Source organism: Pongo abelii, chromosome 12 (assembly GCF_028885655.2).
Source record: "Pongo abelii isolate AG06213 chromosome 12, NHGRI_mPonAbe1-v2.0_pri, whole genome shotgun sequence".
In the NCBI taxonomy this organism is placed as follows: Eukaryota; Metazoa; Chordata; class Mammalia; order Primates; family Hominidae; genus Pongo; species Pongo abelii.
The window spans coordinates 44,843,338-44,862,829 of record NC_071997.2 but is presented as its reverse complement, the minus strand read 5'-3'; the positions used below and the strand labels follow the sequence as shown (position 1 = coordinate 44,862,829).

The window sequence follows — 19,492 nt, the reverse complement described above, 5'->3', positions numbered from 1 at the left end:
GAAGGAAGGAAGGTAAGAAAGAAAGAAAGAAAAGAAAGAAATTGCCACAGCCACCCCATCCTTTGGCAACCACCACCCTAATCAGTCAGCAGTCATTAACATGGAACCAAGACCCTCCACCACCAAAAAGATTACAAGTTGCTGAAGTCTTGGACAATCATTAGCCTTTTTTTTTTTTTTTTTTTCTCCCGAGACGGAGTCTTGCTCTGTCACCCAGGCTGGAGTGCAATGGCACGATCTAGGCTCACTGCAACCTCTGCCTCCTGGGTTCAAGTGATTCTCCTGCCTCAGCCTCCCGTGTAGGTGGAACTACAGGCGTGTGCCACCATGCCCGGCTAATTTTTGTATTTTTAGTACAGACGAGGTTTCACCATGCTGGCCAGGCTGGTATGGAACTCCTGACCACGTGATCTGCGCACCTCAGCCTCCCAAAGTGCTGGGATTACAGGCGTGAGCCACTGTGCCCAGCCAAGAATTTTATAGATAAGGTATATGCATTTTGTAGACATAATGCTATTGCACATTTAATAAACGACAGCATAGTAGAAATATAACTTTTACATGCACTGGGAAACCAGAAAATGTGTGTGACTTGCTTTATTGTGATAGTCAGTTTATGGAGATAGTCTGGAACTGAACCTACAATATCTGTAGGTATGACTGCACAGTGGTTGAATACATTTCTGAATGTACACTGTGAGGCATCTCACTACCACTATAAGAAATAATTAACTTTATATTAGATGATTTGGTGAAGTTTCCGTAATTTACTGATAAGCGAGAAAAGCAAGATGTATCTAATATGATGCAATTTCTATACAACAAAAATGATAGTAATTCTATTATATATATTCATGCCAATAAAATTCAAAACAAAATAAAAGAAGTATCCAAGATCTAGTGGCTTCTAACCATCTCAATTCCATTCATTGTGCTGCAAGCTGCCACTGTCTCTCACCTGGATTCCTACGCTGGCCTTCTAACTGTTCTCACTGATTCTACCCCTGCCCTCAACAGTTTGATCTCATCACAGTGACCAAAATGCTCAAAATCCGGCAATGGCTCTCATTTTCACTCAGAGTAAAAGCCGAAGTCCTGACAATTGCCTCTGAGTTTCCGCATGATCGTCTGCCCAGACGCAGCCCCATCCTTGCTTCTCTGACTTCATAGCCCACTGCTCCCCTGTTCCTCACATGGTTCCAGCCACACTGCTCTCCTAGCATGCTTCTGCCTCAGGGCCTTTGCTCCACCTCATTCATCTTTCTGGAAACTCTTGTCTCATATATCTGCTTAGCTTCCTCCCTAAGTTTCTTCAAGTCACCTTTTCAGTGAGGTCCAAAGTGAATTCTCTATTAATAATAATAATAATAAAAATCTGCCTCACACCTTCCTGATCTATTTTGCCCTGTTTTTTTTAAAAGGCACTTTTGATATATTATACTATAAAATTGATATATTTACAACGTTCATGTTTATTGTCTTTCTTCGTCATCAGAATATAAGCTTCTTGAGGACAGAGATCTTTGTTTTTTCATGGATGCACTTCCAGCGCCTGGAACAGTGTCTGGCATAAGTAAGATTCAATAAAGATGTCCAGTGCTGCATAAAAAGCTAATCAAGAAGGCAAAGATCTTAATAGAATTTGCCCTGAAAATGCTTTCTTGATGAAAATTCATCAATGTTGCTAGAGATCGCTTTGATATTTAGGGATTTGTTTTGTTTTTGAGATGGCACTTCTCATGCAGAGGGTTGAGGTGATCGTTCTCCTCAGTTGAGGCATATTGTCATTGGAAGTCCTTGCAAGGTCACTCTCTTGTTTGAGAAATCCTTATGTCACCCACTCATCTACTCATCCTCCCACCCCTATCTCCCTATCCATCCCCCCATCCATCCCTCCATCCATCTATTCATCCCTTTATCCATACACTTTTCTTTCCATTTCTTAGCTCCGTTCCCCTTCCCCCAGATGCAATTATTTTCATATTTTAGATATGTATCCTTCTTTTGTATATGTTCTGGTATAACATCCATTTTTGTGGACATGTGTTTTAAAATTGTATATATTTAATTCCGTTTCTGCTTTTCTCAACATTTTTAACATCTAGCCATGTTGCTATCTGTATGTCTGGACTAATGCTTTTAACTGCTTCAGACATATATGACACATTTTATTAATCTAGTTCTCAAGTGATGGATAACCAGATTGCTTCCAGCTGTCAACTGCCAAAGCAATCCCATATGTATGTGAGAATTCTGGGGGGGCTACCTATCCAGGTACAGAACTGAGAAGTTTTCAGAATGACTTCATCAACCTTTACACCCACCAGTGGCACATGACAATTCCTAAATCCCCGATCCCCAATGCCAGCTGGCATTATCTAGATGTTTAATTTTTTCCAAATCTAATAGCTAAAGTGTATTTTCTGGCAATTATTCTTTTAATTTGCATTTCTCTGATTACCATTAATTTGACTACTTATATGCTCTTTAGCCTTTTGCACTTAGTGTTTTTGTTGGTTTTTCTCAGGGGGTCCTTTTGCCTAATAATTTGTGCTTTGGAGATTTTGGTTGAAAATTGAAAACAAAGTTGGAAGCAGTGGCACATGCCTGTAATCTCAACTGCTCAGGAGACTGAGGCCAGAGGATTGCTTGAGCCCAGGAGTTTGAGGCTGCAGTTAGCAATGATTGTACCATTGCATTCCAGCATGGGTAACAGAGTGAGATCCTATTTCAAAAAAAAAAAAAATTATGTCACAGAGTTTTACTTTCCACATTCCATGTCTGTCTGTCTATCTGTCTGTTTGACTACAGCCAAAATAGGGAGTGTGATGTGGCATCTCATTATGATTTGCATTTTCCCAATGACCAATAATGTTGACCACTTTTCATGTGCTTATTGGCATTGATAATGGAAAAATGCCTGTTCAAATCTTTTGCCCATTTAAAAAATTGGGTTGTTTGCCTTTCTTCACTTTATTTTAAAGCCCCATTCTTGACTGAAAATTCCTTCAATCCTGGTATCACCAGAAGCTTCAGGATTAGACAGATAACTCCCGCTACCAGCATCAGCACCAAAAATCCCCCCGGTAGGGCTATTCCTTCTCCCTCCATTACTCCTTTCTCTGCCACTAGGAAGGAAAACTGGGATATCTATGACATTCTCTATAAGCATCACCAGGAAGGGCCCTGATTCACTATACAAGATAGAGGTCTTCCAATGATGTTCCTGAAGAATCCTGGCATCCTCAAACCAGACCAAGGTTTTCTGCTGCTAAACTAGTATAAGTCTAAAGTCATTTCCTAGACCTTCAGAGAAAAAAATTAATGACTATGTTTTCTAATTTTAACTCTTTCTCTTGGAATTTTTACTTCAAACTGAAGTGCTTATTTTTACTTGTTTATGCTAGGAATTAATATAACATGATGCTTGACTAGCAAAAAATTATGTATTTTATTTGCAGAATACAAATATCATTATTTCATTATGTTCTGCAGAAAACACAAGGACCCTAGATGCTGAACAATTTTGAGGACCATAAAAGCAGGAAATAGAAAGGACTTAGAAGACATTATTCTCCTTCACAAAGTGTGGCACCACTGCTCCCCCCAGGCACTGAGACTGAAATATCATTGACGATTTGCTCTTTCTTCTTCCCCACCTCATTTAACCAGTCATCACTTTCTAGAATATTTGCAATGCTGTCTTTTCATCTCCATCTTATCTGCCATTGCCCTGGTCCATGGCCTCTAATTCCCCTTTCTGGACTACTGTAATAAGCCCTAATTGGTGTCCTTGCCTCCAGCCTCTACACTGCTACTGAGTAGTGAATCACATTTGAAATTAATCAATGTTATAATCAATTACTTCAGTCTCTGCTTTCCCAAGAGAGTAACTCCATCAAAGAAAGGATGGTGCCCATCCCGTTCAACACTGCATTTGTAATGCCCAGAACAATGACTGGCATGAGATTGGAAAGGCAGTGAGTCAATGAAAGAATGAATGAAGAACAAACGAATGAATGATTTCAAACTGCAAAAGTACATATCACACAACTCTGGTGACTGTCCTTCCTACCTCCACAGCAGAAAAGATAAAGTCCATACTCCCCAGCTTGGCACACAAGGCCCTCCTTGACTTGACCTCTCTACTACTCCTTGCTTATCTCAGCCAGTCCCTTCCTTGAATTTTAGGTATCAAAATATCTTGGAAAATTCCGTACTTTTTATCTCTTCTATGTCTCTGCTCACTTCCTTATGCCTGGAATGTCCTTACCCAATATTCCATCCTCTATCTCCTTTTCACCAAACTCTTTTCTCCCTTTTAAAAGCATAGAGAACATTGTCCATTGTGTTCTACCACATAGATTTATCAAAGCTAAGCATTTTGCCGTATTTACTCCAACTTTTCTTTAAGAAATAAAGCACTGTAAATACAGTTGAACCTCCTTCTTCAATCTCATCCCCTTCTCTTTTTCTTCAGATGCATCTGTTATCTTGCTTTTGGCGTTAACCATTCACATATATATATTTCATATTTTTAATTGGGATTTTGAAAGCCCCCCCTACTGGTGACTGTCATGTTTTAGTCTAGATGAAGAGTAGTCCAAAGTCCAGAGAGGTCAAGACTCGCATGAGGTCACTTAGCAAGGTAAGACCAAGATAGCTCACGAGCCCAGGACTCCTGTCTCTTAGTTCGTGTTTTCCCAATACACCATGGTGCATCTTTTAAACAATGTGTATAGATCCTTTTGCAGCTCATAAGTGTGATTATTGGGTTTTCACACTCATGTGTAAGATGTGTTTCCCTCAAACCTTGCTATAATATCAGCACAGTACCTATCTGACATGAAAAACATAAAATATTTTTAAATGGGCTGGGTGCAGTGGCTCACGCCTGTAATCCCAGCATTTTGGGAGGCCAAGGCAGGTGGGTCACTTGAGGTCAGGAGTTCAAAACCAGCCTGACCAACATGGTGAAACCTCATCTCTACTAAAAATACAAAAATTAGCCAGGCACGGTGGTGGGTGCCTGTAATCCCAGCTACTCGGGAGGCTGAGGTGGGAGAATCGCTTGAACCTAGAAGACGGAGGTTGCAGTGAGCCGAAATAGCGCCACTGCACTCCAGCCCGGGTGACAAAGCTGGACTTCACCTCCAAAAAAAAAAAAAAGTAATGTATATGAATGAAATAGATACCATACGCTATGTCTCAGAGATAGTGCTAGACATATATATATATATGTATATTAGTTCATCCAACCCTCACTCTAGAGAAGAGAAACTGAGACTCAGAGAGGAGGTGAAGTCACCTTCCCTATGTTAACCCAGCTAGCAGGTAGCCGAGGTAAAATTGGCCCCCTGGGGCTGCCTGACTTCTAATGCTGCCCTCTAGTGGGGACAGTATGGAAAAGACATGAGTTTTGAAAGAAATCCCAAGGTTTGTGTCTGGTTCCTCCCCTCCCTGCCCAGAGAATCCTGGGTAAGTTAAGTCCATTTAAAGTACCATTTATTGACTACCAAGCACCAGCAATTTTACACATCACCTCATTTAGTTCCCACAGCCAAACTCAAAGAGAAATATTATTTTTTCTCCATTTTCAGAGGGAGAAATTGAGACTCAGGGAGAAGTACCATTAACAAGGAGCAAAGCCTGAAGCAGGACTCAGGATCACCAGCTCCAGAGACTGTGGCGCGAAATGCCCCCAGCATGCTTTTTTTTCCTTCCTGTCATGGCTTAAGTGTTTTTTTAATTTCATTTTTGAAATTATCATGTAGGTTGTATATAACATATCTGATTAAAGTCTTGTAGCCAAAATATACAAAAACCTCTTAAAACTTAATAAGAAAACAAATTCTCCAATTAAAAATGAGCAAGAGAGCTGAACACACATTTTATTAAAGAAGACATACAGATGGAAAATAAGCATAGGAAAAGGTGTTCAATGTCATTTGTCATTAGAAAAAATGCAAATTAAAACCACAATGAGATACCAGTACATACCTATTAAAATAGCTAAAATCCATAAATCTGAAAATACCAAAGACAAAGATGCAGAGAAATAGGAACGCTCATATTTTCTTGGTGGGAATACAAAATGTCGTAGTCACTTTGGAAAACATTTAACAGTCCTCAAAATGTTAAACACAGTTACCTTATGATCAGCATTTCCACTCCTATATGTATAACCAACAGAATTGAAAATATATGTCCACACACAAAAAAATTGTTTAAAATGTTCATAGCAATGGCCATGGTGGCACATGCCTGAAGTCCCAGCTACTTGGGAGGCTGAGGCAAAAAGATCCCCTGGCCCAGGAGTTCTAGGTCACAGTGTGCTATGATCATGTCTGTGAATAGCCATTGCATCCCAGCTTGGGCAACACAGAAGGACCCCACTGCTAAAAAATAAGAAATGAAATGTCCAGAGCATCATTATTGACAACAGTCAAAAAGTGGAAGCAACCCAAATGTTCATTAACTTATGAATGGATATGCAAAATGTGGCATATCCATACAATGGCATATTATTAGGTGATAAAAAAGAATAAACTACTTATACCTGCTACAGCATGGAGAAACCTTGAAAATACTATGCTAAGCGAAAGAAGCCATTTACTAAAGGCTACATGTTGGATGATTCCATTTATGAAATGTCCACAGTAGGCAAATCCATGGGACAGAAAGCTTGGCAGGGGATTGAGGGAGAAGATAAATGACAGTGACTGCTAGAGGGTGTGGGATATCTTTATGGGGTGAAGAAAATGTTCTAAATTCAGATAATGGTGATAGTTGCACAACCTAGGAAATATCCTAAAAATCACTGAATTGTACACTCTAAAGGAGTAGATTGCATTGTATATGAATTATATGTCTATTCAGATAAAGTTATTAAAAATATTAAAAATATATAAAGTTGTAAAAAATGAAGTAAGGCCAACAAATATTGAAAACAATGGAGCCAGGGTTGTGGGGCCGCCAGAAGTGTGTTTTTGGTGCAAGCAGTGAGGCCATCCTGGCAGAGGTGCTCTTGCCCAAAGATTGTTTTAATGACCTAGTTAAGAATGGCTTAGGGCAGGAAAAAAAAAAAAAAAAAAATGGCTTGTGATGAGATTGGCTGTTTTTAAACAAACATGTGAAGGACTGAGAGCAGGTGTAATGTCTACACATCATTCCTGCATTCAACCAGAAACAACTATTAAAAAGCCTATATACATTTTAATAAAATATATGACCATCAAGACAAAGGGCTAAAAGTTTTTAAGAAGAAGGTGACTAAAAAAAAAAAAAAAAAAAGCAACCAGGAATCAAATTGACATCTGATTTCTGAATAGCAACACCAGAAGCAAAAACACAATGGAATAATGTTTTTAAATTTTTTAAAGTAGCCTGAAACCATAAAACTCCTAGAGGAGAACAAAATTATAAAGTTTCATGACATTGGTGTTGGTAATGTTTTGGGGCTGGGGGTATGATACCAAAACACAGTCAACAAAAGCAAAAATGGACAAGTGGGACTATATTAAACTAAGAAGCTTCTGGGATTGCTGTGGGGGCTCACATCTGTAATCCCAGCACTTTGGGAGGCCGAGATGGCTGGATCTCTTGTGCTCAGGAGTTTGAGACCAGCCTGGGCAACATGACGAAACCTCGTCCCTACAAAAAGTACAAAAAATTAGCCAGGCCTAGTGGCCTGCCTGTGATCCCAGCTATTCGGGAGGCTGAAGTGGGAGGGTTGCTTGAGCCCAGGAGGTCTAAGCTGCAGTGAGCTGAGGAGCTGAGGGTACACCACTGCACTTCAGCCTGGGCGACAAAGTGAGACTGTGTCTCAAAAAAAAAAAGCTTCTACACAACAAAGAAAATAATAAACAGAGTGAAAAGACAATGTTAATCGTCAGGGAAATGCAAATCAAAACCACAATGAGATAGCACGTCACGCCTGTTAGGAGGTCTGTTATTCAATAAATAATAAAGAAAATAACAGATGTTGGTGAGGATGTGGAGAAAATTGGAACTCCTTTGCCCTGTTGGTGGGAATGTAGAATGGTGCAGCCACTACAGAAAACAGTATGGAGATTTTTCAAAAAATTAAAAATAGAACTATCCTAAGATCGAGCAATCTCACTTCTGGGCATTTATCCAAAAAAATTAAAAGCAGGATCTCAAAGAGGTATTTGCATTCCCATGTTCATTGCAGGGTACTCACAATATCCAAGTGGTAGAAGCAATCCCAGTGTCCACTGACAGATATGTGGATAAAGAAAACATGATGTACACATATAGTGGAATATTATGCAGCCTTAAAAAAGGAGGTCCTGTCACATGCTAAACATGGATAAACCTTAAGATATTAGACTAAATGAAATAAGCAGTCACAGAATGACAAATGGTGCACAATTCTACTTATATGAGGTATAAGATGTGAAGATGATGGGTCTGTCAGGTGAGCCTGTTGACTGATACCCACCACTAAGTGTTAGAAAGAGGTGCCAGGCCATCCACTTTCCAAGCTCTGCTTATGTATTTTTATTTTTATTTTAGAGACAGGGCCTCATTTGGTTGCCCAGGCTCTCAAACTCCTGGCCTCAATCAATCCTCCTGCCTTGGCCTCCCACAGTGCTGGGATTACAGGTGTGAACCACTGTGCCTGGTCCTCTGCTTATGTATTGAAGAACTTTTATGTTCAAAGACTGACATGATGAAAATGCCTTTTTAAAAATTGTGGTATTTCTAAAGTATAACGTAGTCTAATGTAAGAAAATAAAACATAGGACAGTTGAACATATTTAAAAGTTTTCAAGAAAAAGTTTAAGCTTAGAATTTTATATCTAATCATATTGTTACTTCAAAGTGAAAATAAAAATATTTACAGAAGATATGCCACCTAAAAACTTTGAAAGCACTCTTGGAGGAAAAATCAAATGAAATGAAAAAATTAATTTAGATCCTTTCCTCCAGTGTTCATGAAAAGAAAAACAAATTAATTTAGACTGATGCCTTACGAAATCCAGCACCTGAGCTGCAGGTATTTATTAAACTGATTTGAAAACTTATGTGCACACAAAATCCCACACATTAATGTTGTTAGCAGCTTTTTTAAAATTAATATAACCATCAGAAAGTGAAAGCAACCAAGATATTCTTCAATTGGAAAATGGATAAACAAACTGTCATCCATCCATACAATGGAGTACTATTCAGCCATTAAAAAGAATGAGCTATCAAGCCATGCAAAAACATGTGCAAATCAAATGCATATTGTTAGGTGAAGGAAACTTGTTTGAAAAGTCTCCATTTATATGGCATTCTGGAAAAGGCAAAGCTATAGAGACAGCAAACAGATGAGTGGTTGCATGGCATTTGGGAAAGGGAAAAGGTTGAGTAGGTGAGGCACAGGGCATTTTTTGGGGAAATGAAACTATTCAGAGTGATATCGTACAAGGGAATAAGTGACGTTATTAATTTGTCAAAACCTATAGAACTTTACAGTATGAAGAGTAAACTCTAATGCATGCAAATGAAATAAAAATCATTTAGGAAGTTGGAGGATACCTAGATAGGATGAAGACTGAGGTACAAGAATTTGTGCATGAAATATGTGAATGTATGAAATAACCTCACTGATCAGAGTGCTGACCAAAGTGACCTTGAAAATGAATGGAGACTATATGACTTAAAGCAAAAGGAACTGCAGACAATTACTGTACTTTAATTGGTAAAATTGTTTCCCTTAGGGGCATAGGTTAACAATTTTGAAGCCACTAAACACATATATAGATATTGATCAATTGAGTAAATGGATAGCAGATGTTGGGAGCCAGGCTTCTCACTGGTGGGAGGTTACAGACAAGTTACAGGGAAGGTTAGAATAATACATGATAAATTAGAGTAGGAGGCATCAATATGAATTCATGGGTAGCCTAATATTGATACAAATGGACACATTTATAGATATGCATATGTACATTGGGAAGCATACACATATTTTCTTGCTCTGTCAGATAAGAGGGCATGAAGATGACACTCCAGTATCAATTAGCACACCCAGTGCCCCTTGCTGTCTAACACCATTCTCTATTAAAAAGAACCAGGGCTGTTTGGAGAAGCAGCTGATTCTGGGGCTGGGGCAGGAAATATACAAGATGATCCTGGGACTTCTTGTAGTGCCAGAAAGTGAAGAAGTGCTAAACACACTCACATATAACAATGGGGCTGTGTCAAAGGGACACATGAGTCAACATAAAGAGTTCCCAACGGCTCCCAGCAATTAGAGTGAAATAATGATAACAATAATAATGCCGAATTGAATTATAATCCACGGCATAAACATCCATTGGTTCATACTAATATAAGTAAATGATTAAATAAATAAGTGTGGAAGAATAGGTAAGTTTCCTGTGCAGAAGAATTCCAAGTAATTTATGTAGATGTTCCTTCCTCAAGGAACATCTGGAGTGCAGTGGTGTGATCTCGGATCAGTGCAACTTCCGCCTCCTGGGTTCAAGTGATTCTCCTGCCTCAGCCTCCTGAGTAGCTGGGATTATAGGCGTGTACCACCATGCCTGGCTAATTTTTTGTATTTTTAGTAGAGATGGGATTTCATCATGTTGGTCAGGCTGGTCTCAAACTCCTGACCTAGTGGAGCATAACTGCACACTCCTTAGGTGTGGGCTGCAAGTAATTATTTCCTTCCAAGAGCACAATATGGCAATGGGGGTGGGAAGCATAGCTTTGTGGTGGAGAAACTGGCAAACAGTACCTTGGCCAGCTGATAAATATTAACATCAACGACAATAAGTCATTTAGATAGTATGAATCCCTGATATGATGTGATGAGAATGGCACTTTCTCTGTTGTCTTCTTCTCCAAAACTCCAAATCCCAGTCGAATCAAAAAAAAAAAAAGCAAAAACAAACAAACAAACAAAACAGCAAACTTCAACTGAGAGACATTCTACAAAACAGCAGGTCGATATTTTCCAATCTGTCAAGGTTATCAAAAACAAGAAGAGCCTGAGAAACTGTCACAGTCTACAAGAGCCTTAGAAGACATGATGATAAAATATAATGTGGTATCTTGGATGGGATCCTGAAATAGCAAAAAGACATGGGTAAAAACTAAGGACATCCGAGTAAGGGATGAATTTTAGTTAATAATAACATAGCAATATTGATTCATTAGTTGTGACAAATGTACCATACTAATGTAGGGTTTTCATAGGGAATGAGTGTGGGGCATATGCACATTATCTGTACTATCTTTGCAACTTTTCTGTAAATTTAAAACTATTCTAAAATAAAATTTCATTTAAAAATAAAATTTAAATTTAAAAAATAATATAAAAATTGCTTTTCAAACTTTTGTGTATAGTTCTATGAGTTTTAACACATGCACAGATTTGTATAATGACCACCACAATCAGGGTACAGAATAGTTCTATCGCTTTCAAAAACTCTCTCCTGCTATCCCTGTGTAGTTATACCCTTCTGCCACACATCCCCTGGCCACCACTAATTTGTTCTTCATCACTATAATATTGTCTCTTCAAAAGTATCATATAAGTGGAATCATATAGTATGTGACATTTTGAGGCTGACTTCCTTCACTCGCATTGTGCTTTTGAGATTCATTCAACTTGTTGTGGATATTTATTGCTAAGTAACATTTCATTGTATAGATATGCCACAGTTTGTTTATCCATGTACCTGTGAAGGAGATTTGGGTTGTTTCTAGTTTTTGGTGATTACAATAGAGCTACTATAAACATTCAAGTACCTTCCACACCTGTGAAAGAAATAGAGAAAAAAATCATGTACATGTCTTTGTGTGTATTACCACCACTACTTGTATTTTTCTTGGATAAACACCCAACAATGGAATAGCTAGATCATATGATAGGGTATATTTAACTTTGTAAGAGACTGCCAAGCTGTTTTCTTGAGTGGTAACACCCGTTGCTGTTCACACCAGCAGTGTATGAGAGTTCTAGTTGCTCCACTGACTCTCCAGCACTTGCTATTGTCAGTATTATTTTATTTTAGCCATTAAGATTTTAAAATTTAAGTATACCTGCATGTTTCCAGAAACAATGCATAGAATGACTTTGTGTCTTTACATTTTAAATATGTGGTGTAATACTAAATATATATATATATATATATATATAGAGAGAGAGAGAGAGAGAGAGAGAGAGAGAGAGAAAGAGTTTCACTCTGTCACCCAGGCTGTGCAGTGGCGTGATCTTGGCTCAATGCAACCTCCACCTCCCAGGTTCAAGCGATTCTCCTGCCTCAGCCTCCTGAGTAGCTGGGATTACAGGCACACACCACCATGCCTGGCTAATTTTTTGTATTTTTAGTGGAGACGGGGTTTCATCATGTTGGTCAGGCTGGTCTCAAACTCCTGACCTCATGATCTACCTGCCTCGGCCTCCCAAAGTGCTGGGATTCCAGGTGTGAGCCACTGCACCTGGCCACTGAATATATTCTTTTGATACTTGCTTTTTATTCTTTCAATGTTGCTTTTGAGATTTTTAGTGTTGATTCACATACACCTAGTTCATTCACTATAACTGCCATATGGTGTGCTATTTTACAAATATATTAAAGTATTTATGCAAGTCCCCTAGGGATGGCCATCCAGCTTGTTTCCAATCTCTTACTGCCTAAGACAGTGCTAAAATGGACATCCTGATCCATATCTTTTTGCACATAAATGTGAGACATTTATGTCCTAGTGAGAATCACTAGGACAGTGATTATCAAACCTTTTGGTCTCAAGACCCCTTTACACTTTTAAAAATCATTGAGGACCCCAAAGAGCTTTTGTTTATGCATATTATACCTGCCAGTGTTGACCCTATTTGAAACTAAAACTGAGAAAATGTTAGGTATTTATTTAATAATTTTATAAATAATGTTACTTTAATTTTTTTAAATGACATAGAAGATAAACAAGTATATGTTCATTTCTAAAACAAAACAATTAGAGAGAAGAGTGAAAGTGTCTTATACTTTTAAAAATCTCTAATGTCTAGCTTAAGAAATTGAATTCGCCTATCTGCTTCTGCATTTAATCTGTGTGATATCACATATTATTTAACTTCCAGAAAACTCAGCTGGACACTTACGATATAATGAGAATGAAAAAGCAAAATAGCATTTTAATGTTATTATGAAAATAGCTGTGGCTTCATGGACCCCTTCCGGGGCACTGGGGAGAGAAATATGAGAACTGTTGTCCCAGGCTACACACCTGGAAGAGGAATTGCTGGGCTGTGTAGTTGATACCGTCTAATTGCTTTTCTTTTTTTTATTTTTTATTTTTATTTTACTTTAAGTTCTGGGATACATGTGCTGAACGTGCAGGTTTGTTATATAGGTATACATGTGCCATGGTGGTTTGCTGCACCTATCAACCCATCATCTAGATTTTAAGCCCCACATGCATTAGGTATTTGTCCTAATGCTCTCCCTCTCCTTGCCCCCTTATTCCTGACAGGCCCCGGGTCTGTAATATTCCCCTCCCTGTGTCCATGTGTTCTCATTGTTCAACTTCCACTTATGAGTGAGAACATGCGGTGTTTGGTTTTCTGTTCCTTTGTTAGTTTGCTGAGAATGATGGTTTCCAGCTTCATCCATGTCTGTGCAAAGGACATGAACTCATTCTTTTTTATGACTGCGTAGTATTCCATGGTGTATATGTGCCACATTTTCTTTATCCAGTCTATCATTGATGGGCATTTGGGTTGGTTCCAAGTCTTTGTTATTGTAAATAGTGCTGCAATAAACATACGTGTGCATGTGTCTTTATAGTAGAATGATTTATAATCCTTTGGGTATATACCCAGTAATGGTATGGCTGGGTCAAATGGTATTTCTGGTTCTATATCCTTGAGGAATCACCACATTGTCCTCTACAATGGTTGAACTAATTTACGCTCCCACCAACAGTGTAAAAGCATTCCTATTTCTCCACGTCCTCTCCAGCATCTGTTGTTTCCAGACTTTGTAATGATCGCCATTCTGACTGGCATGAAATGGTATCTCATTGTGGTTTTGATTTGCATTTCTCTGATGGACAGTGATGATGAGCATTTTTTCATGTGTCTGTTAGCTGCATAAATGTCTTCTTTTGAGAAGTGTCTGTTCATATCCTTCGTCCACTTTTTGATGGGGTTTTTATTCTCATGAATTTGTTTAAGTTCCTTGTAGATTGCTTTTCAAATATATACTTTCACTAGCAGCATATGTGAGTTCCCACGTCCTTTTATCTTCAGCAATACTTAATGCTGTCAGGCTTTTTAATATTTGTCCGATCTGATGGGCATGAAATCGTGTCTCATTGTTGTTTTAATATGAACTTCTTTGATTATTGGTAGACTAACTCTTACACTATCTTTGCACACTTGGCCCAGGCTGCCCCTTTTGGTCTAGACCATACTCTTTGAGAGAAGGCCGATGTTTACCTCGTTCAGAGTCTGGCATGGACCTGGCACTCAATATAGTGCTTGTTATTTTAACATGTTATTATTAATGACATCATACAGACATAAAAACACTTCATCTTGTGCAGATTATTGTACCATTCTCATTGGTTTTGATTTCCTGTTACTATGTCTATCTGCCTTATAAGGAAGGCTCTGTTTTAAGGCAAGGATTATTTCTTATTCATTTCTTTTTATTCTTTCAGATTAGCTTCTTAGGAAATGTTTGTGGATATGTAATTTTTCACTTATATATCAAGGGACTTAGTCTTCCCTCAAGACCTGGACAGTCCAAGGAGGAGTGACACTCTGGTATCATTCCAGGCAGACATTTATTCTCCCTCCTTGGTCCAGCCTTGTTGCCAGCATGCTGGAGGGTCAGCACTGTGCCATGGTGGGTTACCCTCCGAGTGGCAGCATTCATTCTAGGACGGAGAGGCAACACTGCTTTCCCTAGCAAGAGAGGAAAAGCCACTTAGCCTTTCATCCTGGATGCATTTCTCATCATGGTAGACAGAATAATGGCCCCCTAAAGACGTCAAGGTCAGAGGCAGAAATGCAGAAGTTGGGGTGATAAGGGCAATGAGCCAAGCAATACAAGCATCCTCTAGATGCTGGAAAAGTCAGGGAAACAGATTCTCCTTTAGAGCCTCCAGAAAGGAAAGCAGCTCTGCCAACCCATTTTGGACTTCTGATGGCCAGAGCTGTAAGATAATTAACTTGTGTTGTTTTAACTAAGTTCATGGCAATTTGTTATAGCAGCAAAATAGAAACTAATACAATCGTATACCCAGAGACAGCATTTGCCTCCTTATAATACATGCTTATGTATGAATGCGTTTTCCTTAGAACGATCCAGTCATTTTATTTTAACCTACTTCTTCTAAGTTTGGCTTCCCTACCAGACTGTTAGAAAGCAGGCTCCTTGGCTGTCTCACCTACTATTGTGCCTATCTCCAGTGTCCTTGTCCATCTGGTTACCCGCTACAGCCCAAAAACCTGTCAGGGGCCTGGCACAAAGTAGGCTCTTGAAAAATATTTGTTGAGGGAATAGTACATCTTGACATATTGTTCCACTTATCTATTGCTGTGTAATAAACTACTTCCAAATTGTAGTGGCTTAATACAACAATATTTATCTTGCTCATGAGCTCTGCAATTTGGGCAGGCCACAGCAGGGACAGCTTGTGTCTGATCTACTTGGCATCAGCTGAGACAGCTCAAATGCTTAGGGCTGGTGTCATCTGAAAGCCCAATCACTGCCATGCTGGTTGCCAGCTGGGACCTGAGCTGGGGCTGGGGCCGGAACACATACATGTGTCTTCTCCAGGTGGCACTTGGCTTTCTTCCAAAATGGTGGCTGGGTTCCAAGGGTGAGCATCTCAAGAGACCCGTCCAAAGTTGTGTTACCTTTTAAGTCTCAGCACAGAAGTCACATAGTGCTACCTTCCCAACTGTCACAATCCCAACCAGATTCAAAGGGTGAGACGGCAGGTGGGCAACATGGATGTAGAACACATGGGATGGGACACATTGGTGCAGCCATCTTTGGGAAATGCAATCTGCCACCTACATATTCATCACTTACAGACATTTATGAAGTATGCTCCATATGCTGAACACTGGGTTTACAATGGTGAATCATACAGATGGGGTTTCTGTTGCCATGGAGTTTGCATTTCAGTTGGAGTGTTGTGGGGGGAGGATTTAGACATGTAAACAAATACATAAGATAAAACCTGTATGCATGGGTTACAAGGAGGATGCTGTTTATATACATCAGTCAGGGAAGGCCTTTCTGGGAATGTAACAACTTCCTGAGGCTGGACTAACTGGAAGAAACCATCTGGGCCAGCAACTGTGGGCAGCATGCTCCAAGCAGAGGGAATCACAAATATCATGGGATAACATTGGCATGTCAATGACACAGGAAGAAAGACCATGTGGCTAGCATGGAAAGATCTTAGGGTGCAAAGTAACGATGGAGAGGCAGGTGGGGGCCAGATCATATAAGAATATGCTGAACAACTTGGATTTGACTCCTGAGTGCAACAGAAAGCCGTTGGAGACTCTTCAGCAGCATGACCTAAGTTACATTTTTTAAAACATCATTCATTCTTCCAAAAAACAAAACTCTGGTATCCTACTTTGAAACGGAAGAGTGGAGAATTCTATCCACCACCACAATTTTCATTCATTCATTCATTCTTTTGTTCATGACACTTTGCAATTATTATATAGTCAGAAATAACATATGCATATAAATCAATATGCTGAAATTAAGTATTACAAGTTTTAAATCATGTCTTTCAATTAATACATATATATTGAATGCCCCCCTAATATTGATATTAACAAGCACTCTTTGCCTGGAGCTTGGTGGAGGAAGATAGGACAGTAAGGATCCTGGGGATGCCAATCTGTGGCTCCTACAAGCCAGGATTGGCTGTGTGTGCTTGGAAATCGCAAGCTGCAGCACTTAACCTGGATGCATTAAAATATTTTACATTTTTTTTTCTGTCTTGAGATGGGGTCACACTCTGTCACCAAGGCTGGAGTGCCTAGGGCATGATCACGTCTCACTGTAACCTGAAACTCCTGGACTTAAGCGATCCTCCCGCCTCAGCCTCCGAAAGTGTTGGGATTACATGTGTGAGCCACTGCACCTAGCCCTTTTTTACTATTTGAACATTTGACTCTAGCCTTTCCCTGCTGCCAAGACAAGGTCTAGGAGAGGCCACAGATGTGAGCTCCAGGGTGGGCTGGTTAACTATTCAGGTGGATCATGGTAAATGGAAACCCAGCTTTAATCTAGTGGTTCTGCCCCGGAAGGCCAGTGTGCGTTCACAGGTGGCCGGTAATGTCACCTGAACATTCTGCATAGATTTTCCCTGGAAAAGAGCTAGAGAAAGCGGTGTCCCTGCCACCCCACACAAATCTGCTTGATGACTGGGCCCAGTGGGGAGGGGATTTGCTCAGCATGCTGGGTGGAAGCTGCCCTGCCAGAGAACTCCAGCTTCAATTAAAGCCATTAAACAGGATGAAGCCAAGGACCATATCCCCTGTTGGGCCCCTTCCACCAGAAGTCTGAGCTAGCAGAGCTGAGCCTTGAGGAGGGGGAGTGCTGTGAAAGCCTCCAGCCAGCAAGCGTTAATGGGGCCAGCACCCACTTTCTGTTCAGCAGAGCTATGCCCAAATAAACAGCCCATTTGCCACCGCCCCCCACCCCAACCTCACCAAAAAAAGTCTCGGGTTTAAGACACAGTGGGTCAGCTTAGGAGGAAATACTCCAGAATGCACTTTACTTACAATCACTCTCTAACCAAGTCCGGTTAGGCCTCTAGGGTGACCAACCATCTGGTTTGCCCAGGACTGAGGAGTTTCCCAGGTCATGTAGTGTTAAAATTGAGGAAGTCCCAGGCACATCAGAAAGAGAGAGTCACTCCACCTCTTTACCTCAATGCCCTCCAGCTGTGACACCAAAACAAAGACCAGCTGCACTCTTTTCCCGAGCTGCTGTAACTCCTAGGAGTCACCAATTTATACCCAGTTGTCTTAGATACAAGCCCTTTCCCCTAGATTTCCCTGTAATATCATTAGCTACCATTTATTGAGTGCTTACCACCAGGAGCTGTGAAAAACACTCTCCAATTATTATTTCTATTAATCCTCTTATTAATCCTAAGAGATGAGCAACTTTATTCTTATTTTGTAGATGATGAAACTTGGGTTACAAGGGCTTCAGTAATTGCTCGAGATCACATCAAAAGCACGTGGCAGGCCGGGCATGGTGGCTCACACCTGTAATCCCAGCACTTTGGGAGGCCAAGGCAGGCGGATCACTTGAGGTCAGGGGTTTGAGACCAGCCTGGCCAACAAGGCAGAGCCCTGTCTCTACTAAAAACACAAAAATTAGCCAAGCATGGTGGCGCGTGCCTGTAATCCCAGCTACTCAGGAGCCTGAAGTATGAGAATTGCTTGAACCTGGGAGGCGGAGGTTGCAGTGAGCCAAGATCGTGCCACTGCACTCCAGCCTGAGTGACAGAGTGAGACCCTGTCTCAAAGAAAAAAATAAAATAAAATAAAAAGAAAAATAAAAGCATGTGGCAGAGCCAGGTCTCAAGTCTTTTTGACCTCAGAGCATGTGTAACTCTCATGCCATTCTGCCTTCAAAAAGGACTGACTCACTGGATGGACAGTACCTGTCCTTGGGGATGTGAGCTTATGTCTTGCTGCGACCACAGTTATATGTATATAAGATGGATGCCCTTTTTATGGGATTTGTGTTCCTCTGCTGCCCAACCTATTTTTCTGACAGGAGTCTTCTTCCCTAGCCAGAAGCAAAGTTTCTGGGGATTGGAATAAATCAGAGCCAGCTCACTGGGCCCATTTCAGACCCCATGGTGTTGCAGTGCTATAATGCACAATGGGATGGGGGCTTTGCTTTTGTGATCCTGTGTCATGTGGTTTTAGGTTTGAGGCTACCCACATCAGGCGACTGCAGATCCACTGCTGCTGCAGCCCTCCTCCTCCTCCTCCTCAAAATCCCCCGCCAGCAGCCCCTGTGGCAGCTCGGGCACCTCTGCTTGCAGTAAACATGACCTTTGCCTTCCACCGCCAACATGACATTGGCATGTCGCTGCTGATCTGTAAACACAATTGTGTTTTCAGTCTTCTGACTGAATTTTGTTACCAGGATCCTAACAGGCAGCAGGTCTCTGTTTATCTGTAAACAGCAGCCCCATTCCCCGGCAGAGAGGTTAGGATGCTGTTTGTTTTTATTACTTTACAGTAAGAGGAAAAGGTGAGTTGTGACAGGCGTCCACACTTCCCCTCCCTCTCCTGCGCATCTGCAAAGATAATCCCTCCTTCTTTCCCAGTGCACACACAGATTCATACCCTAGATCCGAGGAAGGACTGGAACAGGTCTCTTACCTTTTAGCATCTCTTGGAATGACATGGAAGAGCCTGGTGGAAATACTTCAGAGAATAAATGTCCGGTGCCGTGTA

At 40.4% G+C, this 19,492-nt stretch overlaps 1 non-coding gene across 1 annotated transcript; it reads left to right on the top strand.

Moving 5' to 3' along the window:
* The first annotated feature begins 4,742 nt into the window (after positions 1 to 4,742).
* LOC112132206 (small nucleolar RNA U13) lies at positions 4,743 to 4,846 on the top strand. The gene has a single exon (XR_002914013.1). It is a non-coding gene; the product is annotated as a small nucleolar RNA U13 (small nucleolar RNA).
* The last annotated feature ends 14,646 nt before the right edge of the window (positions 4,847 to 19,492 follow it).